The 8,472-nt window shown below is 30.9% G+C and overlaps 2 long non-coding RNA genes across 2 annotated transcripts; one reads left to right on the top strand and one right to left on the bottom strand.

Moving 5' to 3' along the window:
• Positions 1 to 27: 27 nt before the first annotated feature.
• LOC128168873 (uncharacterized) lies at positions 28 to 1,928 on the top strand. The gene is made up of 3 exons (XR_008241469.1): positions 28 to 103; positions 236 to 342; positions 813 to 1,928. It is a non-coding gene; the product is annotated as an uncharacterized LOC128168873 (long non-coding RNA).
• Positions 1,929 to 4,179: 2,251 nt separating this feature from the next.
• On the bottom strand, positions 4,180 to 7,373 carry LOC128168872 (uncharacterized). The gene is made up of 4 exons (XR_008241468.1): positions 5,588 to 7,373; positions 5,173 to 5,283; positions 4,967 to 5,030; positions 4,180 to 4,882 (listed from the first exon to the last, which is right to left on the bottom strand). It is a non-coding gene; the product is annotated as an uncharacterized LOC128168872 (long non-coding RNA).
• Positions 7,374 to 8,472: the final 1,099 nt, after the last annotated feature.

Genomic DNA, 8,472 nt, shown 5'->3' with positions numbered 1-8,472 from the left:
TAAACTGTTATGAGATCGGATGTCAAATTATGTCTGCAGAGGATTTTTAAATAAACACAACCGCAGTCAGGAGATCACTATAACTCTAACTGAAGATTTACAGGTGTTGTGCATTTACGTAAATGTTACAAATTAGGGTTTTGTAGCTTATAATAGTAAAATACATGATTATGAATGATTATGCATACATGTGCGATACTTATTTTCTTAATATGTTATTGATTGAAATTCACAGATGAGACGTACACTCATGAACTTTGGAGTCAGTTTCTCAAGTCCAGTACAGAAGCCAGTGTATTTATATTTTTCCAGATCCACCCTGTTAGCTTGAAGGCTACAACGGTGATATAAATAGATAGATAGATAGATGGATAGATAGATAGATAGATCGATATATATATAAATAGAAAGATAGATAGATGGATAGATAGATAGATCGATATATATATATAGATAGATAGATAGATAGATAGATAGATAGATAGATAGATAGATAGATAGATAGATAGATAGATAGATAGATAGATAGATAGATATCTGTACATTGGATTGTTTAGCACAAACTTAAAACTATATACCCCATCCGCTGTTTATTTATATCCTTTTCTTTCTCGGTCCTCCTCAATAATCTCAGTCTCATTGCATGTATATATAATGATGCTACACCTATACATGTTTATGTTCGCATTGTGCGAATATATTATATGTATATGTTTATAGTCTTAGATAGAGATAATTTTGTGTATATAATATCTCTGAGAATATATCATATTTACATATTATATTTACAGTTCATTATTTTTTTTCTCTAGACAACCAAAGTGCAGGGATAGGGCTGTCGTTTGCTTCTATATAGATGCAAAAACATATTGCTTTACAGCAAGAGATTCTGAAGTCTATAAATGTTTCTATCTGCAAATTTATTCCAAAACATATCAAACTTATTAATTTTCCAGCCAAGTTTTAAAGGGGCAGGGTCACGGTTTTGGTCAAATTTTATTTTTATGTTTTTATTATTTACAATGCTTTAGAAATGCATTTCTAATGAGCAAATTAAATTTGAGAGTCATTCGTAGAGTTAAAAGCAAGATACAGGGCTCACAATTCTGTGTCATGTAAACAAGGCTCGTGCCTTCTTTTTGTTTACATAGGTTCAATATACCAGTAAAAAATCTTTTTCCAGCTTATTTGTCTATCTTTTTATTTTTTTAAGCATAGATAAACAGTTCTTAACGTTTAACACATTTATTTTTGGTTTAATTAACACTGAAATATTTACTTCAACGTTCAAATGTAAACAAGCGCTTTGTTTACATAGCGAAGAATTTCAAGCTCTGTAATTCGCTTATAACTCAACAAATGACACTAAAATTTCGGTTGCCTATTAAAAATGCCTTTCTGAAGCATTGTAAATTTTAAAATCGGAAAAATAATTTTTGACCAAAATCGTGACTATGCCCCTTTAATCTTAAGTGATGTAAGACTTCATTAGAATTTTTTTTATTTTACTTCCTATTTAAATTTTAATGCTTAGTTCTGGTGTCAAAATATCTTGATATATATGTCAATATTTTTGGAATGAACAAAACACCTTTGTTGTTAAAGTATCAATCTATACTACTATATTAAAATAATAGACTCGAATTTTTGGTCTTTAATACCGAGAAATCGGAAGAATACTGTCTTTTGTTTTATATATTTTAAACATCATTGGTACTTGAAGATTACCAATTTGTTTTTATTTTTTCTCAATTAAGCTTCGCTAATTAATAATTAACGAAAATTCCTCAAAAAATCCCGGAAATCACCTGAATTTTTTGGATTTTACAATCTTGCGCTTGCGCAAAACATTCACGCTAACGGGATCTTTAGTTTATGTTTCCACAATATCATATCTGCATGAATAAACTCAGAAATGGTAATACAAATACGGGCAAATTTTCATTGGACTTTTGCTATATATTCTGTTCTTATATATAAATGATTTCTTATGAGAGAAAGTATAAAATATCAAATATACATTTCAACGAAGTACTTATTTTTGTCTTCGTGATGACAAAAATGTTTGATTACATGCAAAAAAAGTTACATATATTTTTTAAGGAGAGTGAAGATAGAATACGTTTTATCTTAAAAATGAATAATGTCCTAATGACCCAGTTTTACAAAGAAAATACGTGTACGTTGGTGAAAAGGTGTTGAATTCTTCCATTCAATGGATTAACATTTTTACTCGAAAGGTATTTGCAGTCTCAAAAAGGTTTGTTGCGATGAATTTGACTGTTATTTTCAAGGCAACTTCATTAACTTTCTCCAAAATCGTTCCGGAGCGATTCTGCAATTTTCTGCTACATTACGGGTATAAGGGTATAATTTTAACTGTGGTGAGGGCCTTTCCCGAGACACAGATTATTCAAACTAAGGAAAGTGTAGTAAAAATTAATAGCATTATTGTAGGTTTATAGCTTTGTTATGTAAATGTCAATAATAATTAAAGTGTTTCGATGTACCTATTTCGTAAATGTCCGATAAGCAATGTCAACCCGTGCACGCACGGGTCAAAGTCTAGTTATAATATATTTTTATACAATCATTTCTTGTGTATTCATATCTATGCAGCTATCCATAACAGCGTTTAAGAATTTTTGCAAGTTTCACGAAAACGCAGCAATGTTAAGGCGTCCCGATGCTAAAATACGACTGGAAAACGATATTATTTGAATCATCGCAAAAATACTTTGACCGGGATAATTTCTTAAAATCTATGTTACATTTATTGACACCGATGTTAAACATTATATTTGATGCATTTTGTGACGTCATATGTTCTTTGTAATCACGTGACGGGCGAATCCTAGTATTGCAAATGACTTTTTAAAATCGCATCGGCGCAAGTGATTAATGACATTAAATCAAACATATTCTTAAGAAAATTCCTTTGTTAAGTCATATACTTTGAAGTTCTTGCTCCGGAAAGAAATAGATATTTCGTTTATCGAAAATATTATTGAAACATTCCAGAAAATCATCAAAATAATGCACGTTTTTACTAATCAAAAGCCATTTACAAAAAATTGGGGTTAATCCGTAGGTTTCCGTAGCACGATTCACATTGGTACTTATATTTTCAACCAATTTTACGTAAAATATTCTAAAATTATGTTGATCTTTCACCTGCGCCAAGCTGGTTTTACATGCATTAAAATTTCTTCATTCAGTTGTTTACACGTAGCAGGGAGAGTCTCCAAACCACTAGTTTATAAATTGTCTTTTACTTATAACGAAGCTTTACAACTGCCGATTATTTGATACTGGTTTTTAATATGAATAAATTCTGTAGGTCCAGCATTAACGGCAGCATCTATGTAAAGGAAACATGCGGTTTTATAGTGGTTTGATGTAATTCACTTTTAACGTTGAGATACATTCCCTGGGAACTATAGACAGGAATGCAGATCGTGACGTCAAAGTTAATTATGACGTCATATCGTATGAAGTACAGGCAAGTGACTTTCTACACATCGCTGTAAAATCCATCGGGAAGCCTTAACATGCCCGCGAACCTCTTTGTGGTGAATATTTCCCGCTTGCAGTCCTTGAAGAGACAACACAGAGTGGATTAGGCTTCATTGTGAAATTCCCTCGCCGTTAAAAAGTTTACTTATGGTCAGTTGCAATATTAAGTTGTCGTGAATAAAAGTTTGTTTACAGTAGATAAAATCATTTCTTAACAATTCATATCTGTGTAGTACTCCCTAAAAACATTGCATGTATAAAGCCTTAAAATGTATAAAGCCTTAAAATTCATCTTTTAATCTAACGGATTATTCATGAATAATCACAATTATTTTCAATATGGGTTTCGCTGAGGTCTGAGTTTAAAGTCAGATATAGTTTTTCTATGCAAGAAAACATTCAAATCATCTCGATGGTGTCATCGTCAAAAACTGTATAGAGCTTTTATAGAGAATCCGCAAAGGCAAACTAAACTTTTTTTTTTTACTTTCAAAGTCGAAAAATCGACTAATTTAATCAAGCTTTGTTCAAATCATAGATTACTTTTGCCGCGGACTCTCAAATTTGAAATGGTTTATTTCCTATCCTAAATATTCATGCAATTTTTAATATAAATGTCAACGTCGTAGGAAACAAAACTAAACAAAATATTTTACTGGGTAATTTATTTGGTGCTATAGAAGCATTTTCTTACATATAATTAACATTTTGTATATCAATTCACATTATTCAGTTCAAGCGCCCATATAATTAAGATCTATAAAGATTTAAATCAATTTCTAACTTATCTAGTTAAATAAAACTCAAGCCGAGCATGTTAAGCTTAATCTATTCGGTTAAGGGGGACGACAGAGGAATGCATGCTCACTATATAGCCAGTTTTTAGATAGGAAGTCTCACTTCATTACACAGGTACTAGACCAATTATAAGCTTAACCGAGGGCTTCGGTTTTAAAACCACAACCGTATGCATGTAAATGTAACCAGTAATAGTAGAATTCTTTAAATGTAAATATGTATGGTTATACAGAAAAAGTATGGTTTGTCTATTCGTAAAACGTGTCTAAGGCAAGGCTAAACAGGCTAATTTTTATGACTTGCAAGGAAATCTTTGCCGTTTTTTTTTTGGCTTATGAAATGACATTTTCATCTCGATGGCTTTTCAAATACTAGTAACATATAAGAATTATTTAAACCTTTGTTCTTATATTATTCTCGTCTTTGAAACATCACCATCCTGATTAAAATAGCGACACATAAAACTGCAGCGATTGATATCACTATTGTCAATATGGTTGAAATATCGAAGATGCCACCAAAAAAACGGGAGATGCCGCGAACCCTTGATGTTGTTGATGTGAGGAACCTGTAAAAAAAGTAAAGGATCGGTGATTAACTGAAAGAATACTTTATATAAGACAAATACGAGAAGAAATAGCCTCGAACTCACAATGTTGTTGGTAATGTGACATTCTCTAGTGTTGGTGATCTAGAAGTACTAATACAACCCTGATCTGCAAAATTAATATTTATATAGTATTCATACACATGAAAATAAAAAATCTCTTCAAATACTATAATAATTACTTAATAATCGAGGAAAACGTTATACCAAAAGATATATATCTAATTAAATAGAAATCTAATTATACATACAATTATGTACTTCATTCGACCAAAAATAGGTAGATGGGCAATCGTTTTGACTAGATTGGCATTCATACACATCCATCTGTCCGGATTTACTGTTGAACGTTGGACACATTCCTTTTATTTTAAAATATATGCAAAGAAAACATTTACATCGCAAAATATGCTACATTGGTACTGATGACATTAAATTAAATCTCAGTGGAACATCTGATCGTCTGTGTGTCAAGTCTTTTTTTGTAATTTGCAGGAGATATAGGAAAATATTTTACATGATATGGTACATTGAATTGAAAAATGATTTTATAAATAAGAAATCATAGCAAGGGTTTGTAAAAAGCAATCCCGATCACATATTCGTGTCACTTACAAAACATTGAAATTTTAATCATACTACGTTTTATGATACATTATGATTTACCTTTCGGGACTAATATTCTTTGAAAACACTTTTGAATCAAACGTCCATATTCGTCTATCAGGCAATGATAATATTTTGGCTTCTGGCACTGCATATATGCACTTGCCTTATTCCAATCATTTGAAGTGTGTGCACATTCAATTGCAGCTTGGGCATACGCAGCGAGATAGAGTAACGGCATATATATGCACAAATGAACATTCCTGTTTATGTGTTTACAAAAGATTAACATGATTTTGATTTATGCCGGGCCTGTAAAAAATAAATATTCAATTATACCTATTTCAACATACTAGTTAATCATGAATATAAAAGATTTATACATATCTTATTTTTGTCTCTTTAAATTGTGTCTATAAAAAAATCTTCTCTTTGATTTCCTGAATGCTAATGCATATATTTTTAAATTAATAACTAATGAAATCTTTACAAAATCGACACAAACCGAAGCAGAATAATTGTCTTAAATCGATGATAATAATATCTATGTTATGATAATCAGAATACATGTACATGTATATACGGTCCTCGACAATAATAGAAAATCATTAAACTAAATCATATGACTAGAATGAAATACCGTTGTTAAAACTTGCACCAATCGAATGAATTTAGTTAAATCAACCAGCAAAACCTATAAACACAAACAACGGCATATTGAAGGAAATATTTACGTTACCTTGATGAGGTCACATAAAATAAACCTAAATTAAGCATAAATTTTAACTTGTTACTGAAACTAGAAAAAGGAATTTCAGAATCAACTATGGCAGCATATTATCAATTTTCGAATACAAAACTAAATCCAATGTCTACGCTTAACTACGTATAACATAGGTTGGTATCTATGCATGCAGGCGTTTACTTAACCCGCAGTATCGAGACTCTGCGACTGTTATGTGATATTATGTCAACATCCATTGATATTTAATTTAAGCAGAGGCAAAATAAAAATCACAAAGTCAATAACATGGGAACTGTACTATTAACAAGTCTTCTTTATGTTATGATGTTATATTACACGATCATCATTACTGTTGGCAGAGATAATCAAGTTCTTGTTTAATTATTTTAAAATTGATGGAAGTTTTAAAGAAAAAACAATACTCAATATATACAATAACACACTTATTAAAATGCAACGCGTTATGCTTTAAAAGAATACAAAGGGAAATACACCGGGTGAAAGAATTAAAAAATTGATGAATGCTGCCAACTGGGTATTGGAAAGGTCTTATATATGAATTTTTAGTTTCACCTCTAGCCTACAAAGAAGAGCCTCTGTGTTGATTATGCACCTATTTAACCAACAATTGCGTGAAAAAAGACGCATAAGAGTGATATTAAATAATTTCACAAGTATTTTTTCTCATAGTGAGAACAAGTATTTTTTCTGATAGTGAGAACATCATAGGCAACAAAGTTGTATATCAAGCATCCACTACGCTCCTGTTATCTGTAATCGTACATGGTTGCCGACGAGACTAGGGAGGAATTTTGTCCACTTTTCAGCTAAACCGGGAAATTGAGAGCTGTACCGACAGTATAAGCTAAGTTGTCCAACGTTAGTTAGGAAAATGTTGCTAAGCACCTGCTGATGACCCAGTTTGTGTCCACATTTAAACTAAAACATGCTTTCGTTAGTGATTCATGCGGGATATAAAGATAGCGACATTGCAGAAAAATTCAAAACCCGCGTTGGCAGTTCATGTAATTTTTCCCTTAATGATTGCTACCTTCATAACCCGCATCGAAGACTCATCAAAGCAAGCATTTCATTGTTTGATTATTTACATCTTTCTTAAAAATTAATCGTAAATAGTAAATAAATAAAAGTAACAAAATTATTGTTTCGGTTCATCAGCACGTAAGATAAAAGAAATAGCCAAGTTGTCTCGTATGAAAGTTTGAGTCTGATATCATGATTATTTCATGCAGGCCGTGAATTTTCTTGAGTTGCTGATGTTTTTAATCGATCGATAAACTTATTTAAACTGGATCGTGTAGATTTCAGCCTTGTCAGTTTCTAGAGAGCTTTAAATCACAATTAATTGGTTTTCTTTAAAAATAGCGCAGAAAATACTTGGTAGATGTAAATATTACCTGGTATATAAATATATTTGGGCCACAAATCAAATATTTAAAACATTGTGTCATTGACTGTGTTTGAGTTTGTATTCTATGAACTTAAACAAAAACCTCAAGTTTATGTGTCACATTTTGCTGTATATATAATTTTATGTAACATGGGCTGATTGTTAATGAACAGTTGACAAAATGCCTCCATTACGATCTCAAGCATTTTAAACAAAACACCAAATAATATTTTCACAGGTTTATTTTCTGACCTAAAAACAATTAAGGAGCAAATGTAAACTCATAAAAGAATTAAACATCAATATATGACCTGTAAAACTCAATAACTACTTTTTACGTAAAAAGTGCAGACTTTTTTTTACATTAGGTCAATATACGACAGTTCTATAGTGAGACTGGTTATTATCGATTTCATGCCTCTGTAAATAAAAAAAAGATTAAAATGACGTAGGTATCCTTCGACAGCAAAAGTCAAAATTTATTGCAAACATCCACTAGTACGATAAAAAGATAAAAACACTTTTATATACAGAAAGTGAACAATATTTGAGGTCATGGTAAATTAACTAACCATATATACGAAAATGTAATGTAAAATCAGAGAAAAACAGACAAGTTATAAAACTTAAAATTGAACACATGAAACTCATCTTCATCCTCAAACATAAAACTCAAGATACTTCAGAATTTATGTAAAACTCAGGTTCAGAAACTGTACATATAAAAAATTTTGATTTCCAAAAGTTTAGAAATATACATGTATTACGTTTATGTCACAACTGAACACA

This window comes from Crassostrea angulata, unplaced genomic scaffold (genome assembly GCF_025612915.1).
Source record: "Crassostrea angulata isolate pt1a10 unplaced genomic scaffold, ASM2561291v2 HiC_scaffold_62, whole genome shotgun sequence".
NCBI classification, from domain to species: Eukaryota; Metazoa; Mollusca; class Bivalvia; order Ostreida; family Ostreidae; genus Magallana; species Magallana angulata.
The sequence above is the reverse complement of the archived record's forward strand: the minus strand, read 5'-3'. Positions and strand labels throughout refer to the sequence as shown.